The sequence below is a fragment of the Pleurodeles waltl genome, chromosome 1_2, assembly GCF_031143425.1.
Source record: "Pleurodeles waltl isolate 20211129_DDA chromosome 1_2, aPleWal1.hap1.20221129, whole genome shotgun sequence".
In the NCBI taxonomy this organism is placed as follows: Eukaryota; Metazoa; Chordata; class Amphibia; order Caudata; family Salamandridae; genus Pleurodeles; species Pleurodeles waltl.
The window spans coordinates 220843429-220864774 of NC_090437.1; positions in this window are offsets into that span (position 1 = coordinate 220843429).

Here is a 21346-nt window from a genome sequence, read left to right on the forward strand (position 1 = left end):
GAGTACAAAGAAGAAACAATATTACACATCCTATGTATTTGCACACACGAAGACACCACTTTTTGTGGCATAATTGTCATATAATTTTGTCAAATATATGGATTATACTTTTGCCTGCATGGCACAGATTTGGAGGATTATATAGACAAAGAAGTCTTCCTACTCTTGCCCTGTCAATTACTTTTTAATCAGTAGTGTAATTTAATTCTAGAGCTTTTTTATTTTCCAATTGTCCTGTAGTTTTGTCACATAGATGGATTACGTTTTATCTGAATGATACAGCTCTGAATGTGTATGTAGAACAGGCAGTTTTTATATATTTCATACCAAATGTTATCTCTGAGCAATACATTTCTTCTTATACCTCAGTGTTTTTATATTCCTTGTTGAGAAAATTTGCAATGTTATTAATAACAATGCAAACATAAATTTTGATTTGATTTTGAATATCTAGTAGTGCAATTAATGTTGTCTCTGTAGAGGTTGGAAATACAGGACTTAATGATTACAATTGGCCATCTGGCCAAGTTATTAGCCTTTGTGCTTGCATTGTGGAATTAAGCCATTCAACTTCAAAGATAGCCTCATGGTTCAGTTTACTTAGAATGGCTTTGATTTCGAATAAAAAGTAGCCACACTTAAGTACAGAAGTCCACGACATAGCCACCTCAGAGATAGGTGGTATCAAGAAGCCAACACGTACATTTTGCTATCCTTAGATGTGTGAGTAAGTCTCTAGCATTGGATTACGAGCTCCTTCAATGTCTTTGATAGAGGAATGCCTTATGGGTCTTGGGGGAGGGGTAATGGTCTGCTTGATCTCTCTTTTCAATGGTCTTTTCACGTATGTTAATTCTTCTGCTTAGATACTTTTTTTCTGCCAAAATGCAGATTCAGCTTCCAATGACATTAAGAAATTCTGGGGCAGATTTAAGAGCCCCTAGCGCCACTGGAACATCACTTTTCGTAACACTCCGGTGGCACTTACCACTGCCGAATATTTACAAGGAAGAATAACAACACTTTTCGCAGCATTACGCCTCCTTGTAAATATGAGTCCCTCCGACGCATTTTTGTGCATCGGGGGCGTGCAATGGGTATTGCAGTGGGCATTCCATTGCAACACCCATTGCTTTTGACGCTGCCCCAGATTTACGAGAAATCATAAATCTGTGGCAGCGCCAAAAACTAACACCACCCCAGCATGGCGCAACGAGAAGGAATGCTTTTCTTCTTCCTCGTTCCTTGCTTTTTCATGTGTGCTGCATTTTGCCGAATGCCATGGATTATTGTTTATGTGCAGGAAGGTGTACCTTACTGCACATAAACAATCAGTCCAAAATGATACTTTGGTACTTCTGTGTGTGCTGCGTTTTGCAGGACAAATAGAAGTGGCAAATTGCCATTATAGATTGTTTATGTTTAGGAAGGGACACTTTCCTGCACATGAGCAATCTATCCTCTCAACGCAGATACCCTTTCTCTATGGTGCAAGGATGTCTGCATTGGCGCCGGGAGCTTAATTCAGTGTCGGCTCAGAAGGAAACCCAGGTGTGCGCTGTATTCCTGTAAATACGGCACATCCCTGTGTTTCAAAAGTGGTGCAGTTTGGCACTGCTATTTTTGGTGCAGTACCCCACAGCGCCACTTTGGCATAAATCATGGTGTCCGGTTTTTTTTCATTTTCCCCTTGCTGAAATCAGAGGATGAGCCCAATGTTCATGTACTAGTTGCCAGCGAGTCAGTGATCTAATATTTCCTGTTCTTTGTCATCAAACATCAACTTGCTGGTTTGTAAATCTTGTGATGCAAGATTTGACCTGACCTCCTCTGCTTTCACCTTATGTTGGTAATCAAAACTGTATCTTCATTGCCTTTGGGGAGGAAGCATTGACCTTACCTGTAGCATAGAGGGCTAGAATATAATTGATTGTTCACTGCCTCAGGTAGGGTCAGAAGGTGCATCACTTATATTTGCATGTGTGATATGCGGACTGGTCTTCTACTTGTTCACATTTTTCCTCAAAATTGTGACACTGTGAGAGTGTAGCTCTGTAATGAAAATTAACATGAGATGTTTATAAACTAATGCATAATAATGCCGCATAGAAAATGTATTAATGCTTTTTTGCTAAACGTGTGGTCGTAATGTGCCCACGGAGAGTGGCCATCAATGTGTACGATGATAATGAAAAAGGCTAATAATGAAGAATTAATGTATTAATGTATGATTTTGAACTAGTATTAGAGTTATATGTTAAGGTTTTGCTAATTAATCACTAGGCTCTAGTTAGCATGAGTCGGGGCCTAGCTGCTCGGTTTCATATTAAATGTGTTTTTCTAACGTGCAGTGTGCTGACTTGCTGAAGGACATTTACTCGTACTTTTCCAAAGCTAGAGGATGTATGTAACTGTAGTGGATCCGTTCTCATGAAATTCAACTTGCTCAGAGAAACATTCTTGGTGAACGCAACAGTGTAGACTTGTATCAGGTACAAGGTCTCCTAAACCGGTATAGACAATGGAACTACTGACTTGGGATGTGAGAGGACCACGAGAACATGAAATCATATCAGACATTCTACCCGTTGAAGACGTCAATCACAAGAACCAATAAACTACGTGAGAACTGTTATGAGGAGACAAATTTTGATAGTACAACTGTTAAATTATTGGACGGAGATAATGGAGCGCCAGACCTTACTAATGAGGAATTAGGGGACTGTACAACAGAAAAGGGATAAAACCCTTTGACATGAGGATTCGAGGCATGATGCCATTGCGAATTATTCTTGCTATTACCCAGCCACTTTGTCACTTTGCCTAAAGACTTTGCTGTTTGACTCTTCAAACTATTCTCATCCTTATCTTTCCTGTTTCATACTTTTCTCCTTATGAGGGAAGTGTCCCTTCTTACCCCGTCTTGCTGAACCTGGCCGATGGCGAATCAACTGATGTCCTAAGGACGAAGATTGTGTAGCCAAATTGTTTTGCATGAAGCCCAACATGCCGATATTAATTTGGGGTTAGGTGAGGAATTCACTAGACGAACGCAAATAGACAAATGACTGAACCACTGCTTTGTTGAATAATGCGCTGGTGATACTCTGCTGAGATTAACTCATGTTGACGTCGCACTGTGTTCTAATGTTTATGATCTTTGCTTTGACGAAATCTTATTCAAGTTGCCATATTATAACGATGTTGATGTGTTTCATGGTTTTGTAACTAATAAACTTGCTAGTAAATTGTAATGAATAGGGAATAAAAGTCAAAACCTTACAAATTTGGTGTGATTATTCATGACTGAAAGGTAATGGTGTGTCCCTATTCCTATTAATGACATTGAACTGTTTTGTTATGGTGAATATTGATGATGTTATTCACTTATTGATTGACATGTTGATTAGTTATCTCGTCTTAAGGTGTCTTCAATCAGGGTCAAAAGATTAATTGGCCTAAAACGAGTCCCAGAGTAAACAAATTACATAGATTAGGGCGTGTTAGCAACACCCTTAGTTCAGAGGCACAAATTAATAATGGTTTATTTGTGAATTAAATCAAGCTTAAAGTACTGTGTTACTGCATAAAGATCTTTTGTATTCATTTTGCGTCCATCCATACTCAATATTCACGTTTATTGACTTGCATGCAATCAGAGTCCATTAGATATTGGAGGCAGTTAACATTAATGTTTTTCACCGAGAGCACAATGCAAGCATACTCTGCCCTTTAGAATTTCTCCTTCATTAGAATCTTTAAATGTCCATTAAAAATCTTCGACTTTGAAATCATAATCGCCATATTTTGCATACCTGAAAAGGTAAACCTGCTCTAAAAATATTAACAGAAATTCAGCTGAATGAATCTAGAAACTGTTCAGCTCATAAGGGAGTGGTGGCAACATTTTTGGAACATTAGCCAGCATTGGTTAGAAAAAGTTTGGACAGAGCTAAATGGTTTGAATTTTGAGAACTACATGCACACATCCATGTACGTATATATAGATGGACACAGCACTCATACAGCATACAGTAACATGACAAGAAACTTACAATGCCCATCAACCGTTATCTTGAGATGGACAAATAACCACTCAGGTCTATAAGGATAATAGTACAGGCCCCAAGAAATTAATTTGCCCTTGTACACATACCACAATACATGAATGTGACCAGGCACATGAAACAAGGAGGTTAACAGACACACAGAATGCGGCGCATACAATCACACACAATGCTCACATAATCAAAGCGTACAAAAGCAGGCCCAATAATCAGTTAGGCAGAAAGAAGACTGACAATTAGTTGGATACACCCTGCAGTGTCTCCTTCGCTAAGGTTGAGGAGCGTCGCCCCACTGCCTTATGCAGTGGACGAAAGGGAAAAAATGATAATAACGTCATGTTATTGCCACTTTATTTTTCCCAGGGAGCAGGAGCAGGGTTAGGGTGTGGCAAGTCTGGGCTGAGCTGAGCTGGAAGAGGGCTATGTGCACATAAGTGCACATGACATTTTGGCCAGCCGTGTTGGGCCGGCCAAACAGTCATGCACACTTTGCATTTCTTCACCTGGCTGTATTGAAGAGCTAGGGCCTTACTCCCTGTCTGAGCGCCAATGCAGGGTGCTCAGACCAATCACAACGCTGCTCTCATGGTGTTGACAGTAGAGTCGTGATTGGAGGAGAGTCTGGAAGCCTTGTGCTTCCAGTAGTCTGAGGAGGAAGGAGAGACAGAGACATCTCTCCCGACATAAAGGTAAGCTTTTAAAAAAAAAAAGTAATGCCCCCTACCCACCATGTCACCCCCATTGACAAGTGGCAACTACTGGATACATGCTATCTTTCGAATATAGTTTTGTCTCTGATGAAGAGAATGTCAATTTGAGTTGGGAAAACTGGAGTGTAAACAACCATTCAATTTCCAGCATCTGCTTTGAGAAATCACTTCTAGTGGGTATGCATATCTGTTTAGTAGTTTAAGGCTTACGTTATGAGCCAGGCAGAGCAAAGTACCTGTATGGACTTCTCCTCTGTCCCATTAGGAATGCCTGATGCAATGTTCTTCCTGTCATGCCCCCTACTCTGAGGGGCTGTTGTAGAAAGCTATCTGCCAAGCCAATTACACAATATAGGGCAGGTGAGCATTAGTTTGGAGGAGAAGGAACTCCATCACATGTGTGACAGAGTGCACTGTCTGCAAATCTCTTAATCAGGCCCTAAGTTATTGCTGAAGTTTCTGTGAAGTCACAGTCTATTACTACGTGATTAGGTACATATCTGTACATGTTCCGATGATCATTGACACACATAGCAGAGGCTGCACTTTTCTATAATAATCAACTAAAGTAGAACATATCCAAGGCCCTGGCATGAATAGATGTCAAAAATGGCATTCATTAAAGCTAACTCCAAGGCCCTGGCATGAATGGATGTCAAAAATGCCATTCATTAAAGCGAACTCCAAAACAACTAATTCATAACACTAAGGGGCTTATTTAGAAGCCGCTTGTGCATACTTTTTATATGGGAAAAGGTGATGCACCGGCAACACAAGGGGCTTGTTAAAAAGCCAAGAAGGGCCTCATTTATTAGGAAAGGGTGCAGCCCGGTGCCACAAGTGATATTACCGCCTCATTTCCAAAATACAGGAATTCACAGCATTTTCAAGAAAATGGCTCATCCCTGTGGTTACCTTTGTGCCAGCACTAAATCAGCTGCCAAGCGCCGACCCAGGCACCCTTGCACCATGGTGCAAGGATGCATGTGTTGCTGGAGTGATTGTTTATGTGCAGAAATGGACACCTTCCTGCACATAAATAATCATTAATGGTGATTTGCCACTTCTATGTGTACTGAAGAATGCAGCAGACATAGAAAGAACAATAAAAATATTTCTCCTCGTTGTGCCACTCTACTGCCACTGCTGGGGAGGCATTCGTTTTTGGGGCTACTTCAGGACTACGATTTCTCGTAAATCTGGGGCAGCATCAAAAAGCAATGGGGTTTGCGTGGGTATGCCCACAGGAACACCCAATAGATGCCCATTTGCCACAGAAGACTGTGAAAAGTGGCTTAACACCATCTTGTAATTATAGAGCAGTGCACAGCGCCAACGGAGCGTCGCTGAAACTAACTCTCCAGGGGCACAAGAACCTTATAAATGAGGCCCTAAATGTGCTACTGAAACTTTAACCATACCTTCTTGATATTTATAGAGATAATGAATATCAACTAAACTAACGATTTGCTCCTATGAACACCTAAATAAATTTTTTAATGCTCCTAAGGGCTATATCGTCAGGGATCCTATTCCATTTTTCAAGCATTCCTTCTGTTACCCCTTTCTATCCTTTCTTGTTTGGATTCATATGTGAAAACAACCCCAACGTCGACGAACCACCTGTCACAAAATGTCTTTCACCAACTTAATGGTTTCTATGCCACTTTTGTAAGCATATTTAAGTTATAATATATTGTCTTTATGTTTACTCATCAATTTGGTATTACCAGATTAGTATTGTTAATGTCTGTAACCTTATTTGACTGTTTCATCCTTTTAGTTCAACAAATGAATGTGCAGTTCTGCACGTTATTTTTCAGTTCTTCAACTTGTTTCCTACAAGGATCCTAGTTCAGATGAGTCAGCAGTGATGATTCTCTCCTATTTTATGCATTTTGACAAAAAAATATATTTTGCATTAAAAAGCCAGTAGAATGCTTGGCCAGTTAATCTTCAAAAAATATAAACAATATTGTTCTATGTTTAGAAATATTTATTCTTAACCCCTTCTGTGCCCAGGACGTAATGGTTACGTCCTGAGGCACAGTGCTGCTGTGCCCAGGGCGTAACCATTACGTCCTGTGCACAGAGCCCAGAGGGAGCGCTAGCGCTCCCTCTGTGGGGTTCCTCCCCAGGGATTTATTTTTATTTTTCTGAAACTGTCAAAAGGGAGCGACCCCTTGGGCAAGGGTCGCTCCCAGGGGGGGCATTGTTTTGGGAAGGCCTTTTCTGCCCCCCTGGGGGCAGATCGGCCTAAACCTCTAGGCACCAGCGATTGTTTTTTTTTTTTTCTTTTTGTGATGTTTGCTTTTTTTTTTGGGTGGGGAGCGACCCCTTAGGCAAGGGTCGCTCCCCTAGGGAGCAATATATATTTAGGCCATTTCTGCCCCCCTTGGAGGCAGATTGGCCTATTTTGATGAGGCCAATCTGCCCCCAAGGGGGGCAGAAACCATTAGACACCAGGGAGTTTTTTTTTTTGGCGCGAATTTCAAGCAACAGGAGCGACCCCTTGGGCAAGGGTCGCTCCCAGGGGGGGAATTTTTTGGGAAGGCCTTTTCTGCCCCCCCTGGGGGCAGATCGGCCTATTATTAGGCCGATCTGCCCACAGGGGGGGCAGAAACCTCTAGGCACCAGGGATAATTTCTTTTTTTTTTTCCTTTTTGTTATGTTTTCTTTTTCTTTTAGGTGGGGAGCGACCCCTTAGGCAAGGGTCGCTCCCCTAGGGGGAAAATTATATTTAGGCCATTTCTGCCCCCCTTGGGGTCAGATTGGCCTATTTTGATGAGGCCAATCTGCCCCCAAGGGGGGCAGAAACCATTAGACACCAGGGACTTTTTTTTTTTGCGTGAATTTCACGCAAGGGGAGCGACCCCTTAGGCAAGAGTCGCTCCCTGGGGGGGGAATTATTTTAGGCCATTTCTGCCCCTCTGGGGGGTAGATCAGCCTATTTTGATTAGATTGGCAGAAACCACTAGGCACCAGGGATTTTTTTTTGTTTGTTTGTTTTTTTAGAGATGGGGAGCGACCCATCAGGCAAGGGTCGCTCCCCTGGGGGGCAAATTGTATTTAGACCATTTCTGCCCCCCTTGGGGGCAGATTGGTCGATTTTAGGTCAATCTGCCCCCAAGGGGGCAGAAACCACTAGGCACCGGGGATTTGTTTTTTGGCGCCAATGTCACGCAGGGGGAGCGACCCCGTAGGCAAGGGTCGCTCCCGGAGGGGGGTGGGGGTTCGGGGGCAAATTTGTTTTAGGCCATTTCTGCCCCCCCGGGGGCAGATACCTCTATGCGCCAGGGCAAAAAAAAAAATTGTGTTTTTTTTTTTGTTTGTTTGTTTTTTTTAGAGATGGGGAGCGACCCTTCAGGCAAGGGTCGCTCCCCTGGGGGGAAAACTGTATTTAGACCATTTCTGCCCCCTTTGGGGGCAGATTGGTCGATTTTAGGTCAATCTGCCCCAAGGGGGCAGAAACCACTAGGCACCGGGGATTTGTTTTTTGGCGCCAATGTCACGCAGGGGGAGCGACCCCGTAGGCAAGAGCCGCTCCGGGGGGGGGGTGCGGGCTGGGGGGGCAAGTTTATTTTAGGCCATTTCTGCCCCCCCTGTGGCCAGATCGGCATATTATTAGGCCGATCTGGCACCGGGGGGGGGGAGCAGAAACCTCTAGGCTCCAGGGCAAATTCTTTTGGGGGTGTTTTTTTTGTTGTTTGTTTGTTTTTTTAGCGATGGGGAGCGACCCATCAGGCAAGGGTCGCTCCCCTGGGGGGCAAATTGTATTTAGACCATTTCTGCCCCCCTTGGGGGCAGATTGGTCGATTTTAGGTCAATCTGCCCCCAAGGGGGCAGAAACCACTAGGCACAGGGGATTTGTTTTTTGGCGCCAATGTCACGCAGGGGGAGCGACCCCGTAGCCAAGGGTCGCTCCTGGGAGGGGAGGTGCGGGTTGGGGGGGCAAATTCATTTTAGGCCATTTCTGCCCCCCCTGAGCCTATTATTAGGTCGATCTGCCCCCAGAGGGTGGCAGAAACCTCTAGGCGCCAGGGCGAATTTTTTTTTGTGTTTTTTTTTTGGTTTGTTTGTTTTTTTAGAGATGGGGAGTGACCCATCAGGCAAGGGTCACACCCCTGGAGGGCAAATTGTATTTAGACCATTTCTGCCCCCCTTGGGGGCAGATTGGCCGATTTTAGGTCAATCTTCCCCCAAGGGGGCAGAAACCACTAGGCACCGGGGATTTGTTTTTAGGCACCAATGTCACGTAGGGGGACCGACCCCGTAGGCAAGGGTCCCTCCTGGGCAGGGGGGGTTTGGGAGGGTGGGGGGTCAAATTTATTTTAGGGCATTTCTGCCCCCCCCCCCCCCCGGGGCCGGCTGAGCTAGAGGCCAAAATCCACAGGTAGGCACTTTGCAAAAAACATGTTGTGTCCATGTTGTGTTTTGGGCCATTTCCTTTTGTGGGCGCTAGGCCTACCCACACAAGTGAGGTACCATTTTTATCGAGAGACTTAGGGGAACGCTGGGTGGAAGGAAATTTGTGGCTCCTCTCAGATTCCAGAACTTTCTGTCACCGAAATGAGAGGAAAAAGTGTTTTTTGGCCAAATTTTGATGTTTGCAAAGGATTCTGGGTAGTAGAACCTGGTCAGAGCCCCGCAAGTCACCACATCTTGGATTCCCCTAGGTCTCTAGTTTTCAGAAATGCACAGGTTTGGTAGGTTTCCCTAGGTGCCGGCTGAGCTAGAGGCCAAAATCCACAGGTAGGCACTGTTTTCTATGAAAAAATGTGTTGTGTCCACGTTGTGTTTTGGGCCATTTCCTGTCGCGAGCGCTAGGCCTACCCACACAAGTGAGGTATCATTTTTATCGGGAGACTTCGGGGAACGCTGGGTGGAAGGAAAATTGAGGCTCCTCTCAGATTCCAGAACTTTCTGCCACAGAAATGTGAGGAACATGTGTTTTTTTAGCCGAATTGTGAGGTTTGCAAAGGATTCTGGGTAACAGAACCTGGTCCGAGCCACACAAGTCACCCCATCTTGGATTCCCCTACGTCTCTAGTTTTCAGAAATGCACAGGTTTGGTAGGTTTCCCTAGGTGGCGGCTGAGCTACAGGCCAAAATCTACAGGTAGGCACTTTGCAAAAAACACCTCTGTTTTCCTTCAAAAATTTGGATGTGTCCACGTTGCGCTTTGGGGCGTTTCCTGTCGCGGGCGCTAGGCCTACCCACACAAGTGAGGTATAATTTTTATCGGGAGACGTGGGGGAACGCTTGGTGGAAGGAAATTTGTGGCTCCTCTCAGATTCCAGAACTTTCTGCCACAGAAATGTGAGAAACATGTGTTTTTTTAGCCAAATTGTGAGGTTTGCAAAGGATTCTGGGTAACAGAACCTGGTCCGAGCCACACAAGTCACCCCATCTTGGATTCCCCTACGTCTCTAGTTTTCAGAAATGCACAGGTTTTGTAGGTTTCCCTAGGTGGCGGCTGAGCTACAGGCCAAAATCTACAGGTAGGCACTTTGCAAAAAACACCTCTGTTTTCCTTAAAAAATTTGGATGTGTCCACGTTGCGCTTTGGGGCGTTTCCTGTCGCGGGCGCTAGGCCTACCCACACAAGTGAGGTATCATTTTTATCGGGAGACGTGGGGGAACACTGGGTGGAAGGAAATGTGTGGCTCCTCTCAGATTCTAGAACTTTCTGCCACAGAAATGTGAGGAACATGTGTTTTTTTAGCCAAATTTTGAGGTTTGCAAAGGATTCTGGGTAACAGAACCTGGTCCGAGCCACACAAGTCACCCCATCTTGGATTCCCCTAGGTCTCTAGTTTTCAGAAATGCACAGGTTTGGTAGGTTTCCCTAGGTAGCGGCTGAGCTACAGGCCAAAATCTACAGGTAGGCACTTTGCAAAAAACACCTCTGTTTTCCTTCAAAAATTTGGATGTGTCCACGTTGCGCTTTGGGGCGTTTCCTGTCGCGGGCGCTAGGCCTACCCACACAAGTGAGGTATAATTTTTATCGGGAGACGTGGGGGAACGCTTGGTGGAAGGAAATTTGTGGCTCCTCTCAGATTCCAGAACTTTCTGCCACAGAAATGTGAGAAACATGTGTTTTTTTAGCCAAATTGTGAGGTTTGCAAAGGATTCTGGGTAACAGAACCTGGTCCGAGCCACACAAGTCACCCCATCTTGGATTCCCCTACGTCTCTAGTTTTCAGAAATGCACAGGTTTTGTAGGTTTCCCTAGGTGGCGGCTGAGCTACAGGCCAAAATCTACAGGTAGGCACTTTGCAAAAAACACCTCTGTTTTCCTTAAAAAATTTGGATGTGTCCACGTTGCGCTTTGGGGCGTTTCCTGTCGCGGGCGCTAGGCCTACCCACACAAGTGAGGTATCGTTTTTATCGGGAGACGTGGGGGAACGCTGGATGGAAGGAAATTTGTGGCTCCTCTCAGATTCCAGAACTTTCTGCCACAGGAATGTGAGGAACATGTGTTTTTTTAGTCAAATTTTGAGGTTTGCAAAGGATTCTGGGTAATAGAACCTGGTCCGAGCCACACAAGTCACCCCATCTTGGATTCCCCTAGGTCTCTAGTTTTCAGAAATGCACAGGTTTGGTAGGTTTCCCTAGGTGGCGGCTGAGCTACAGGCCAAAATCTACAGATAGGCACTTTGCAAAAAACACCCCTGTTTTCTTTAAAAAATTTGGATGTGTCCACGTTGCGCTTTGGGGCAATTCCTGTCGCAGGCGCTAGGCCTACCCACACAAGTGAGGTATCATTTTTATCGGGAGACGTGGGGGAACGCTGGGTGGAAGGAAATTTGTGGCTCCTCTCAGATTCCAGAACTTTCTGCCACAGAAATGTGAGGAACATGTGTTTTTTTAGCCAAATTTTGAGGTTTGCAAAGGATTCTGCGTAACAGAACCTGGTCCGAGCCACAAAAGTCACCCCATCTTGGATTCCCCTAGGTCTCTAGTTTTCAGAAATGCACAGGATTGGTAGGTTTCCCTAGGTGGCGGCTGAGCTACAGGCCAAAATCTACAGGTAGGCACTTTGCAAAAAACACCTCTGTTTGCCTTCAAAAATTTGGATGTGTCCACGTTGCGCTTTGGGGCGTTTCCTGTCACGGGCGCTAGGCCTACCCACACAAGTGAGGTATCATTTTTATCGGGAGACGTGGGGGAACGCTGGGTGGAAGGAAATTTGTGGCTCCTCTCAGATTCCAGAACTTTCTGCCACAGAAATTTGAGGAACATGTGGTTTTTTAGCCAAAGTTTGAGGTTTGCAAAGGATTCTGGGTAACAGAACCTGGTCCGAGCCACAAAAGTCACCCCATCTTGGATTCCCCTAGGTCTCTAGGTTTCAGAAATGCACAGGTTTGGTAGGTTTCCCTAGGTGGCGGCTGAGCTACAGGCCAAAATCTACAGGTAGGCACTTTGCAAAAAACACCTCTGTTTTCCTTCAAAGATTTGGATGTGTCCACGTTGCGCTTTGGGGCGTTTCCTGTCGCGGGCGCTAGGCCTACCCACACAAGTGAGGTATAATTTTTATCGGGAGACGTGGGGGAACACTGGGTGGAAGGAAATTTGTGGCTCCTCTCAGATTCCAGAACTTTCTGCCACAGAAATGTGAGGAACATGTGTTTTTTTAGTCAAATTTTGAGGTTTGCAAAGGATTCTGGGTAACAGAACCTGGTCCGAGCCACACAAGTCACCCCATCTTGGATTCCCCTAGGTCTCTAGTTTTCAGAAATGCACAGGTTTTGTAGGTTTCCCTAGGTGGCGGCTGAGCTACAGGCCAAAATCTACAGGTAGGCACTTTGCAAAAAACACCTATGTTTTCCTTCAAAAAATGTGGATGTGTCCACGTTGCGCTTTGGGGCGTTTTCTGTCGCGGGCGCTAGGCCTACCCACACAAGTGAGGTATCATTTTTATCGGGAGACGTGGGGGAACACTGGGTGGAAGGAAATTTGTGGCTCCTCTCAGATTCTAGAACTTTCTGCCACAGAAATGTGAGGAACATGTGTTTTTTTAGCCAAATTTTGAGGTTTGCAAAGGATTCTGGGTAACAGAACCTGGTCCGAGCCACACAAGTCACCCCATCTTGGATTCCCCTAGGTCTCTAGTTTTCAGAAATGCACAGGTTTGGTAGGTTTCCCTAGGTGGCGGCTGAGCTACAGGCCAAAATCTACAGGTAGGCACTTTGCAAAAAACACCTTTGTTTTCCTTCAAAAATTTGGATATGTCCACGTTGCGCTTTGGGGCGTATCCTGTCGCGGGCGCTAGGCCTACCCACACAAGTGAGGTATCATTTTTATCGGGAGACGTGGGGGAACGCTGGGTGGAAGGAAATTTGTGGCCCCTCTCAGATTCCAGAACTTTCTGCCACAGAAATGTGAGGAACGTGTTTTTTTAGCCAAATTTTGAGGTTTACAAAGGATTCTGGGTAACAGAACCTGGTCCGAGCCACACAAGTTACCCCATCTTGGATTCCCCTAGGTCTCTAGTTTTCAGAAATGCACAGGCTTGGTAGGTTTCCCTAGGTGGCGGCTGAGCTACAGGCCAAAATCTACAGGTAGGCACTTTGCAAAAAACACCTCTGTTTTCCTTCAAAAATTTGGATGTGTCCACGTTGCGCTTTGTGGCGTTTCCAGTCGCGGGCGCTAGGCCTACCCACACAAGTGAGGTATCATTTTTATCGGGAGACATGGGGGAACGCTGGGTGGAAGGAAATTTGTGGCTCCTCTCAGATTCCAGAACTTTCTGCCACAGAAATGTGAGGAACATGTGTTTTTTTAGCCAAATTTTGAGGTTTGCAAAGGATTCTGGGTAACAGAACCTGGTCCGAGCCACACAAGTCACCCCATCTTGGATTCCCCTAGGTCTCTAGTTTTCTGAAATGCACAGGTTTGGTAGTTTTCCCTAGGTGCCGGCTGAGCTAGAGGCCAAAATCTACAGGTAGGCACTTTGCTAAAAACAGCTCTGTTTTCTGTGATGTGTCCACGTTGTGTTTTGGGGCATATCCTGTCGCGGGCGCTAGGCCTACCCACACAAGTGAGGTATCATTTTTATCGGGAGACTTGGGGGAACATAGAATAGCAAAACAAGTGTTATTGCCCCTTGTCTTTCTCTACATTTTTCCCTTCCAAATGTAGGACAGTGTGTAAAAAAGACGTCTATTTGAGAAATGCCCTGTAATTCACATGCTAGTATGGGCACCCCGGAATTTAGAGATGTGCAAATAACCACTGCTTCTCAACACCTTATCTTGTGCCCATTTTGGAAATACAAAGGTTTTCTTGATAGCTATTTTTTACTCTTTATATTTCAGCAAATGAATTGCTGTATACCCGGCATAGAATGAAAACCCACTGCAGGGTGCAGGTCATTTATTGGCTCTGGGTACCTAGAGTTCTTGATGAACCTACAAGCCCTATATATCCCCGCAACCAGAAGAGTCCAGCAGACGTAACGGTATATTGCTTTTGAAAATCTGACATTGCAGGAAAAAGTTACAGAGTAAAACGTAGAGAAAAATGGATGTTTTTTTACCTCAATTTCAATATTTTTCTTTTTCAGTTGTTATTTTCTGTAGGAAACCCTTGTAGGATCTACACAAATTACCCCTTGCTGAATTCAGAATTTTGTCTACTTTTCAGAAATGTTGCGGTTTCCGGGATCCAGCGTTGGTTTCATGCCCATTTCTGTCACTGACTGGAAGGAGGCTGAAAGCACAAAAAATCGTAAAAATGGGGTATGTCCCAGTAAAATGCCAAAATTGTGTTGAAAGATTGGGTTTTCTGATTCAAGTCTGCCTGTTCCTGAAAGCTGGGAAGCAGGTGATTTTAGCACCGCAAACCCTTTGTTGATGCCCTTTTCAGGGAAAAAAACACAAGCCTTCTTCTGCAGCCCCTTTTTTCCCATTTGTTTGAAAAAAACGAAATTTTCAATGCATTTTTACTAATTTCTTGGCCTCCTTCTGGAGATCCCACAAAGTCTGGGTACCTCTAGAATCCCTAGGATGTTGGAAAAAAGGACGCAAATTTGGCGTGGGTAGCTTATGTGAACAAAATGTTATTAGGACCTAAGCGCGAACTGCTCCAAATAGCCAAAAAAATGCTCGGCACAGGAGGGGAAAAAGGCCTGGCAGCGGAGGGGTTAAACTGAAATATTAAGTGGTTGTGTTTTATTGTGCATGGTTAAGATAAAATATTTAAAAAACGTATACAAATTTAAAGTGAATCATTCAAAACTTAAGCAGGTCAATAGAGAATGGACATACATAAGTTGTAATTGCTTTTAATGTTAGACTAGGGCCAAATCTATCTCTAAAGTTTAGCAAACTCAAGAGGCAGCTTTGGGGATTTGTTTCACCCCAGTCAAACAAATATTTTTGTTGGCTGTTGGGAGGAACAGGTTTCCAGTAGTCTCACTGATTTTGAAGCTCATTTAGTGATGACGACACAATTTATTGGTGATGTCTTTATCATCTGGAAATGTGATTTTTGATTCTGTCAGCAAATGTATTGGTAAATTGACGATGAATGAATGTAATTTGTGATTTTCCAAGTCAAATTAGTAAAACTAACAATTAATATTTGGACGTACAAATAATTTTTGGACTTACAAAGTCATGTTCTAGAAAATAAATTGAGTACCAAAGATTGCCTTAAGCAAACAGCTGGCAACAGTCTGCTATTTGCCACAAGCTCACACCCTAAAAGCCTTACCTATGGTATACCTTATAGGTTCCTTCTTAGGGTTAAACGGATTTGCAGTACTTGTCAAGACTTTGAAAGAGAGAAGAGTTTCATTATTGAAACATTCAGTGAAAGAGGATACAGTAATAACACAAGCAAACCGTTACCCATGTGGATCTGGTAAACAGGGAACACTTACCTTATGCAAATGGAGAACGCATCAGAGAATCAGAAAATGTAAGATCTATTACCTCCTTTTCTGGTCAAGCCCCACAGGTTAAAAAAATACTCAATAAGCAAAGGCATATATTTAAAACCGATGAGACCATGGTAAGTTCATTCATGACACACCTCAAATCACTTTTCCTACGGGGGCTTCTTTATGCAATCATCTTAGCAAGAATATAGTGACTAGTCAAATGAAAAGACCCCTAAGTCAAACTATAAGGGGATTTTACTGCTGAAAGAAATGTAAAGCCTGTAAGTACAGTACCAACTGCAGTACATTGTGGTTTCCTGCCAATTGTAGAGAACTTAAGAACAGAAGGGGATACACATGTGATACTGAATACTGTGTATACTATTTGATCTGCCCATCTGATAAACTCTATGTGGGCAGCACGATACAGAAGGCCAGAAAGAGAATCTTAGAACATCAGAACATTGATAAATAATATCCTGTAGCCTGACACTTAGCAGATGCACACAAATAAATGTTTTCTCTTATGCAATTTGTTGTAATTGATGCAACTCCAGTGAACACCAGAGGTGGAGACAGAGAGAAACAGTTCAGCATTTTAGAATTTAAATACATGATTGATTTTGAGATATTAATACCAAAAGGGCTGAACACTTGTGAAGAATTGTCAGTACGCCTATGAGTCAGTCTCTAGTTGGGTAATATATGTATGGATCTATGTATCTCCTTTATACCTTTGCATTTCAATATCTTTGCACATTAAATTTGCACTTATGAAGACTGCAAAATGAGATTTATGGTTAAAGCTTTTAATAAATTACTTCGTTTTTTCATTTGGGTATCAGCCAGATGGAGCAAGATCAAGAAGCCTAGGTTCACCTCTTAAGTCAGAGAGGCCAGCGCAGAATAGGTATGATCTCCACCGAGCTTGAATTGTGCTTGGATGTTTATTGATGTATCTAATAGTCACACCTGTTGTAGTTAGAGTTATCTCCACTAGTAACTATAACTTATCCCTAAGGTAACTATAACTCGTGTCCCCACAATGCAGAGTTTTTTCATAAAAAATGTTACTGCAAATATCACATTGATATTATCAGTGATGTTTTCAAAGATGTCATGCATGCTGCAAATTTGTCGGGTAATTATCAGTGCATGGCAAGGCATGAGTTATAGTTACTTTAAGGAATGAGTCATAGTTACTAGTATGGGTGAATTTCTATGGTTTTGTACATTTGTAAATTTTTGTACATTTAAAATGTGAGCCTAACTAAAACGTTCCTGTAATTCGTGTTTTTTTCAGTGCATGTCTATGTTTTTTCTTTACCTCCATTTCCTACCTATAACACCCCTGTAACCTTTGTTTTTTTCAATTAATTTCTATGTTTTTTTTAACGCATAGTCATTTTAATTGCTATACGCTAATCCAACCACTGCTGCGCATTGCGTTTGGCTGCGCACAGCTGTGGTTATGGCCAGTCCCTGCAGCCAACCCCTATAACCACCCAACTCTGCACTGCACACAGTCTTCCGCCTTTGGCTGTGCGCAGTGGGAGTAGTCTTCAGGGCCTGGCCTGTGGCCAGTCCCTGCAGCCCACCCCAATAACAACCCAACCCTGCATGCCCCCCATTCGTCAGGCTGATATCGGCCTCAGGGACTCCAACCCCCAGAGTCCAGTGTAAATATTGCATTTTTTGGGGGGGGAGGGCTGGGTGGCCCCCTCAGGCTGATCTTGGCCCCAGGGACCCCATCCCCCCGGGTCTGGCCTAAAAATGTAATTTAATTTGGGGAGGGGACCCCCTCCCCAGGCTGATCTCATTGCGGGCCCCATCACCCAGTGCCCAGACTAAATGTTTATTTTTTGTGTGGGAGGAGTGCCGCACAGCCCCCCAGGCCAATCTGGTCCCCAGGTACCCCATCACCTGGAGCACTGCCTAATTATTTTTGGGGTTGAGGGGGACCATGGGGACCCATACTCCGGGGCCCAACGATTTGACCTGGGTGCCCCAAGGATACTCACTCTCAATGTTCGAGACTGTGGGAGGAGCCTGAAGGCCCCCATGGTCCCAGCTGGCACCCCACCTCCTGTGGGAGTCAGCACTGCTGTCACAGAGAGGGCTCTTTGTGAGAGCAGTTTCCTCTATGTCTATGTCAGCATCACTACGGGCAGGCACACATAGGAAACCTCTGCTCCAATGAAGGGAGCACTGTTTGACAGCTCTACCTTCATCGGAGCAGAGTGCCTGCTGCGACTGTCACCAACCTATAGCAAACAGCTTTGTCCCTGGGGTGGGCACCGCAGGACATATATGAGCCTGTCCTGGGGGGTGACAGTCCCCAGAGCCATCAGTGGCTCTATGTGGGGGCCATATGGCCCCCCTCCAACATAGAATAGCCTTGGGAGGTGGTAGTCCCAGACCACGGGGAGGACGTCAAGCCTCCGCCACATCAGAAAAACCTTTTGCCCCAAGGTGGTCCCTAGGGCACAGGGGGCGAGTGCCCCCGTATATTTAAATAAATGCCCTTGGGACCTGACCCACCCAGGGGCTCTATATAAAACATGCACAGGAGCCTGCACATTTTTTTTTATTACATTTTTGCCAAATCCACGGATCTGCCACGAATCACAGAAAATAAAATGCTTTTTACCTCTGGGGAGTTCCCTCTGGGACCCCAGCACCAGAGCTAAGTGGTCAGGTTGACTTTACCTTGCCCCCTTGTCTTTTTTTTACTTTCTTAGTGGGACTCGGCTGAAGCTGAGCCCCAAGATGGCTGTCAACACTTTTCTGGCTTGAAGTGTTGACAGCCAATCAGAGCCGTGTATTTTCCTGCATCAGCTTGTCATTATTCGTGAATAAATTGTGAAGGAACCGCATCCCTAGATATACAAATTTAATTTCCATTTAATATCTCAACATTTACTGGATGAATTTACACCAAATAACCGAAAGTGTGATCTGCGTACCAAAAGTTAGTTTTCAGCCAAATTTGGTGTAGTTCCATCCAGTGGTTCGGGCTGTGGTCGTGTCTAAAGGTCCCATGGGAATTAGCATGGGAAACACAAATTTTTTGACTCCCCCTTTTTCTCGGCCCCCCCTTGACAGATCACCCAGCAACTTTTCATGTACAACAAGAATCACCAAATCACTTTTTAAAAAACAATTGTGAAGATTCCTCAAATGGTGCCAAAGATATAGGCAAGTCAAAAAACGCTTTTTCTATGCAGAAAGGTCCTATCTAACGTAATTTATTTATATCTATATATCTATATATATATGTATATATATATATATATATATATATATATATATATATATATATATATATACCTCACCAAATGGCAGCATTGGAAATCGTTTGCTCTTGCTGCCGGTGCAGATGAAGGACTTAGCGACCCAAACTCCTATTAATTTCGACACCACTGAACGCGTTTCAACCTAAACAGGACTTGATTGTTTCAACCTAAACAGGTCTTGATCACAGGTATCATCGTGGAGTGCAATGATTCACTTTGTTGTACGAACTATATATATATATATATATATATATATATATATATATATATATGTGTGTGTGTGTGTGTATATATGTATATAGACTTAAAAAACTAAGGTTACAGGAACTTTATAGTTAGGCTCCCATTTTAAACTTACACAACCACAGAAATGCACCAGTTATAGTTAGAGTTATCTCAAGTAACTATAACTCATGCCCTAACGTAACTATAACTTCTGAATGGATTTACTACAAATAAGAAAAAGGATGCTTTCTAGACCAAGAGCTACATTTCTGCGAATCAGGCTGCAGGTGTGTTTAAAGACTCTGGCAATTAACAGGTGAAATCCACTTTTTTGACCCCCCTTTTCTCAAATCCACCACTTGAAGGATCATCCTGAAACCTTCCATGCACAACAAGACCCTAGAAGGCACTTTTTTGGGGAACATTTCATGAAGATTGGCCAAAGATATAGGCAGGTCAAACTATTATTTTTTAATTGAAACTAGGTCCCGATTATAACTACCTACTAATGACTGCCAGTAGCTAATATATATATATATATATATATATATATATATATATATATATATTTCTAGCCCTCTCCTCATGAGAGCAGAATACATAGTTATCTTTTTAAAATTCTATGCATATGTAATTGTGCAAATCACCAGGAAGCACACTCATGCATAAACCCACACAGACACACACAGACCCACTCACAGACCCAGAGAGTCACTGTCACACCCACTCACAGACCCATTGAGACACTCAAACCCACGCCCACTCACCGACACATCCACTCACACATCCACTTACAGACCCACAGAGACTCTCACACACTCAATCACAAACCCATGAAGACACTCACAAGCCCTCTCACAGACCAATGGAAACTGTGAAACCCACTCACAGACCCACCCATACACTCACACACCTATTTACACACCCAAAGAAGCATTCACCCACCCACTCACGTACCCACACTGACACTCACACACCCACTCACAGACCCACTCTGAAACTCACACACCTACTCACAGACCAACACAGACGCTCACATATCCACTCATACACCCACATAGACACTTACACACCCACTCACAGACCCATTGAGACACACACCTGCTCATATACCCACACAGACACTCTTACACCCACTAACAGACCTACTGAGACACTGTTACACCAACTCACAGACCATACAGATACTCACATACCCACAGAGATGCTACCAGACCTACTCACAGACCCACATAGACCCTCACACACCCACTCACAGACACATATAGACACTCACACACCCAGTGACAGACACATACACACACCCACTCACAGCCCCACAGAGACACTATCACACCCACTCACAGACCCACATGGACACCCACTGATGGCACTAAATTTTCTGCTGTGCGCCAATGCAGATACCCTTGAACTGTAGTGCACGGATGGCTGTGAAGTGGGGGAGATTGCTTTTGTGCAGGAAGGAACACCTTCCTGCATATAAAAACTATCTTTAGTGGTGATTTGCTTTTTATATGTGTGCTGCAAAATGCAGCATACATAGAAAGCGCAACAAATGAGGAGAAATGAAAGCATTCCTACTCGTTGTGCCACTCTAACACCAACCCAGGTCCAAGCCACAAAAATTGGTTTGATGTCACCTTGTAAATACTGCACAGGGCATAAGGCCACTGGAGCATCACAAAATGTTATGCTCAGTGGCACTGGGGGTTCTTAAATATGTGCCCAAGTTTTACTTTTGCAGAAGCAACTATCATCACCATACTAGTATAGGTAGAGAGCAAGTCACAAACTGTAGTAAAATAGTTTTTCACACTCTCATACAGACATTCTCTAATTCATTCACAGAGATCTAAAGCCATTTATGAATGCAGAAATAATTATTTTGCAGTCACTGACACATCCAACCAAACACTAATACAGCTACTTGCAGACCCAGGCATACATTTAGACAAACACTAACACACCCAGCCAAACACTAATGTACCCACTAACATACCCAGACACACACTCATACAGCCCCTGGCACACGCAGTGATACACTAATGGATTTGCTGAGACAGCCAGGCTTAGACTGATGCAGTTACTGACACACCTAGGCACCAACTGATACAACTCATGACATTCCTAGCCAAACAGTAACACAGCTACTGACACACC